The sequence below is a fragment of the Sapajus apella genome, unplaced genomic scaffold (assembly GCF_009761245.1).
Source record: "Sapajus apella isolate SASKATOON/1434 unplaced genomic scaffold, GSC_monkey_1.0 scaffold2053, whole genome shotgun sequence".
NCBI classification, from domain to species: Eukaryota; Metazoa; Chordata; class Mammalia; order Primates; family Cebidae; genus Sapajus; species Sapajus apella.
In genome coordinates this window covers 1,307-6,285 of record NW_022438979.1, presented here as the reverse complement: position 1 = coordinate 6,285, position 4,979 = coordinate 1,307, and the positions used below count along the sequence as shown (strand labels likewise).

The following is a 4,979-nucleotide window of genomic DNA, read 5'->3' as shown; positions in this document are numbered from 1 at the left end:
TTGTCCTATTGTAGTCTTTGAGATTTGAACATTTAAAAAAAGCTACCTGTCACAATCTTTAAAATGTAGTTTCATCTGACATTGTCTGAAAACAATTATCTTAGCTAGAGATTCTGGGATTCTCTCAAACATGTTTTTAGAATTTGCCTTGTGTAAAATTTTCTGTTTAGTTTTTAGTTAAAGGAGTTCATTCATGTTTCTTTCTTCTTCTTCTTTTTTTTTTCTTTTGAGATGGTTTCTCTTCTGTCACCCAGACTGGAGTGCAGTGGCATGGTATTAGCTCACTGCAACCTCCGACTCCCAGGTTCAAGTAATTCTCCTATCTCAGTTAGCTGGGATTACAGGCATGCATCTCCATGCTCAGCTAATTTGTATTTTTAGTAGAGGCAGGGTTTTACCATGTTGCCCAGGCTGATCTCAAACTCCTGACCTCAGGACCACCCACCTTGACCTCTCACAGTGCTAGGATTACAGGTATAAACAACCACACTCAGCCCATTTATATTTCTTCTTAATAACCAGTAATCACTTGCTGCAGTTGTTTTCTGTCTGAGATACCACAGTCTTTCTGCTGCTGTAAATCCTACCTTTTGTCTCAGCAGACTCAAACTGTCATTTGAAAGAATACCACTATTTATTTCAGATCTTTATGTAATGAGAGACAGGAACCAGTGGCTGTAAAAGATCCTAGCATCCAGAAATAAAGATGTATAAGGCAATATTTTCCTTGTCTTTTAAAAAAGAAACCAGCAGTTGGCAATTTATTTGAAGTCACTATGTTTTATTGGAAATCAGGAAGATCTGTGGTGCATAAATGGAAGAGACTTTTCTTCTATGTGGCTCTTTGCATTGGGCTCACCAGGGGCATTGCACACACTTACTTTAATTTTTTATAAATGTAATTTGTCTATATATTTTTGTTACATTTATATGTCTGTGAAAAAATTCAGGCCTGTAATAATTTGCTATGCCATCTTTTGATGTAGTTTGTACAATTTTATACATAATATTTGTAAACTATATTCATCTGAGTCTAGTAAGTGCAGTAATTTGTTATTTTTATTTCTTTCAGTTGTATGTTCTTATTTTGCCCAAGAACATTGGCCAAAGCAGGGCATAAAAAACTGTTTCCAAAAAGTGATACCGAGAAGACATAAACAATGTAGACATAAAATTTTACAGTTAAGAAAATCTTGTCAAAGCACGGATGAGGGTAAGGTGCTCAGAGAATGTTCCAAAGGACTTAACCAGTGTTTAACAACTACCCAGAGCAAAATATTTCGATGCAAAAAACTTGTGAAAGTCTTTCAAAAATTTTCAGATTCAAACAGACATAAGATAAGACAAATTAGAAAGAAACCTTTTAAATGTAGAGAATGTGAAAAGACATTTTGCACACTTTCACACTTAGTGCAACATAAAAGAATTCATAGTGGGGAAAGATCCCACAAACGTAAAGAATGTGGCAAAGCCTATAATGAGATCTCAAATCTTTCTACCTATAAAAGAATTCATACTGGAAAGAAACCCTACAAATGTGAGGAATGTGGAAAAACCTTTAACTGGTCCCCACACCTTACTACACATAAGAGAATTCATACTGGAGAGACACTCTACAAATGTGAAGACTGTGGCAAAGCTTTTAGCCAGTCCTCACATCTTACTAAACATAAGGTAATTCATTCTGAAAAGAATCCCTACAAATGTGAAAAAAGTGGAAAAGCCTTTAACTGGTTCTCATACCTTACTACACATTAAGAGAATTCATACTGGAGAGAAACCCTGCAAATGTGAGGAACATGGCAAATCTTTTAGCTTGTCCTCAACCCTTACTACACATAAGAAAATTCATTCTGGAGAGAAACCCTACAAATGTGAGAAATGTAAAAAAGCCTTTAACCGGTTCTCACACCTTACTACACATAAGAGAATTCATACCGGAGAGATATCCAACAAATGTGAAGAATGTGGCAAAGCTTTTAGCCGGTATTCATATCTTACTATACATAAGAGAATTCATACTGGAGAGAAACCCTACAAATGTGAGGAGTGTGGCAAAGCTTTTAGCCAGTCCTCAACCCTTACTACACATAACAGAATTCATACTGGAGAGAAACCCTATAAATGTGAAGAATGTGGCAAAGCTTTTAACCACTCCAGAACCCTTATTATACATAACAGAATTCATACTGGAGAGAAACCCTAAAATGTGGCGACTGTGGCAAAGCTTTTATCCAGTCTTCCATCCTTACTACACATAAGATAATTCATACTGGAGACAAATCCTACAAATGTGAAGAATGTGGCAAGGGGTTTATCTGGTTCTCACACCTTAGTGCACATAAGCGAATTCATACTGGAGAGAAGCCCTACAAATGTAAAGAGTGTGGCAAAGATTTTAAAGTATCCTCACACCTTACTAGACATAAGAGAATTCATACTGGAGAGAAATCCTACAAATGTGAGGAATGTGGCAAAGCCTTTAACCAATCTGCAACACTTACTACACGTAAAAAATTCATAGTGGAGAGAAGGCCTGCAAATATGAAGAATGTGGAACAGTCTTTAACCAGTCCTCAAACCTTACTATATATATGATAATTCATAATGGATAGGAACCATAAAGTGTGAAGAATGTGGTAAAGCCTTTAATTAATCTCAATTCTTAACAGACATAAGATGATTTCTACTGGAGAGAAACTCTACAAACCCAACGGTTGTAATAATGCTTGTGACAACACCTCAAACATTTTCAACTATAAAAGAAATTGTGCTGGTGGGAAATCATAGAAATATCAATAATGTGAGAAAGTCTTCAAATGGTTGACACACTTGATTGTATGTAAGGTAGTTCATACTAGAGAAAACTTCTACAAGTATGAACGATGTGGCAAAACTTTTAAACAATGCTCACACCTTCTTGCACAGGAAAGCATTTATACTTGAGAAAAAAATGTACAAATACAAAGAGAGTAGAAAGGTGGTTAATATCTGCTCACAATCTTGCTCTACATCAGAGAGTTTCTACTTAATAAAAGCTTTAAAATTGCAGTTTTTTCGAAAGATTCCTCAGAAAATTAAGCCTTTAAAGTGCTCAAGAGGATTTATTTGGAAGACAAACATTACAAACATAAAGAGAGTTGTAGTAAATTTATTGGCAACACAGATCTTGTACTCATTTTGTATTAGAGGCAAACTGAACCAATTGCTGAAACTTTGTTCAACATCGGAAAATTTACATAGAAGAAAAACCCTGCAAATGTAATAAATTTGGGGAAAAAATTACAGCTTAGAAAACTTCAGAGAGTCATAAAAATGCATATGAATAAAAGTAAAACTTCAGAGAGTTTATATTAAATATATTTTTGCAGATATAGTAAATAGAAAAAATATTTCATTCAAAATTAAGTTATGTAAATATCAGAGAATTTACATTAGGCATGCATAAGGCACTGACGCTTCAGACTTTAAATCAGAGTTCTGAGTTTAGAAAATATAACAAAAGTTAGTAGAAAAATTATTTCTATGTAACTTTAAAATAGTAGAAGACTTTTTTGGAGAGTTATAATTACATTATTACAAGTGTACTTTTTTTGGAAAGATTACAGATTTTGTGAAAAGCAATGTTGTTACTAATTCTCAAATTACTTCATACAAATAATCTTGCAATTAACTCTCAAATTACTTCATGCTAAAAAAAATTAGTTCCTTTTTTTCTTTTGAGATGAAGTCTTGCTCTATCACTCAGGCTGGAGTACAGTGGCACAATCTCATCTCACTGCAACCTCTACCTCCTGGGTTCAAGTGATTTTCCTGCCTCAGCCTCTTAAATAGCTGGGATTACAGGCACATACCACCATGTCCGGCTATGTTTTATATTTTTAGTAGAAGTGGGGTTTTGACATGTTGGCTAGGCTGGTCTCAAACTCGTGACCTCAGGTGATCCACCCAGCTCAGCCCTCCAAAGTACAGGGGTTACAGGTGTTAGCCACTGTGTTTAGTCCATGTTTCTTTATTACTATTGTGTTTATACATGAAAGCCTGTGGCCAATTGTTGCTGCATCAAAGATAGAAGAGAGGTTTCTTAGTAGGTGAACATTGATGACCTCTTTTATGAAAGAGTAAGGACATTAAAATGTAACACACATGATGAAAATCTAAAAAGGTTCTTTGTGGTTAACTTAAATAGTGAGTGATGCATGAGGTAGGTGTCCAGAGTAATATTCTTCTGCATTATATTGAGAGACAAATATTGTTAGCTTTAGTTAAAATTAAATTGCCTTTGCCTGGTGGCTCACACCTGTAATTCCAGCACTTTGGGAGACCAAGACTTGTGGATCACAAGGTCAGGAGTTTGAGACCAGCCTGGCCAATGTGGTAAAACCCAATCTCTACTAAAAATAAAAAATTAGCTGTGCTTGGTGGTGCACACCTGTAGTTCCAGCTACTCAGGAGGCTGAGGCAGAAGAATCGCTTGAACCAAGGAGGCAAAGGTTACCAATGAGCTGAGATTGTGCAACTGCACTCCAGGCTAGGTGATAGAGCGAGACTCTGTCTCAAAAATAAATAAATAAATGAAATAAAATTAATTAGTATATTGTTTTACTGATTGTACTTTTATGAAACAAAATGCAGTACATGCTAAAAATTTTAGATTAGGTGTGAATGTCTTAATTCAACATTTTTCACATTTTAAATATTGCACATTCAATTACATCTTACTCCATTTACTTTAACCTAGTCCCCCTTACTCAAGGGTATAGGTAAAAGAAAACACTATTTGGTTAAATCATGTACTAACATCTCTAGTAATCTTTTTTGCCAGTGGCTTAAAATTGCAATAAGTTAATCAATATTGTTCCTGTAGGTAAAGATTTTTTTTCTGCATTTAAATTTTCTGTTGTTAATTTTTGTGGGCACATATTTATGTTATGTATATATGTTACAAATATTCTGATAGAGGCATACAGTATTTAATA

General features: G+C 34.8%; 1 pseudogene; it reads left to right on the top strand.

Moving 5' to 3' along the window:
• The first annotated feature begins 981 nt into the window (after positions 1–981).
• Positions 982–2,241, top strand: LOC116547095 (annotated as a pseudogene).
• The last annotated feature ends 2,738 nt before the right edge of the window (positions 2,242–4,979 follow it).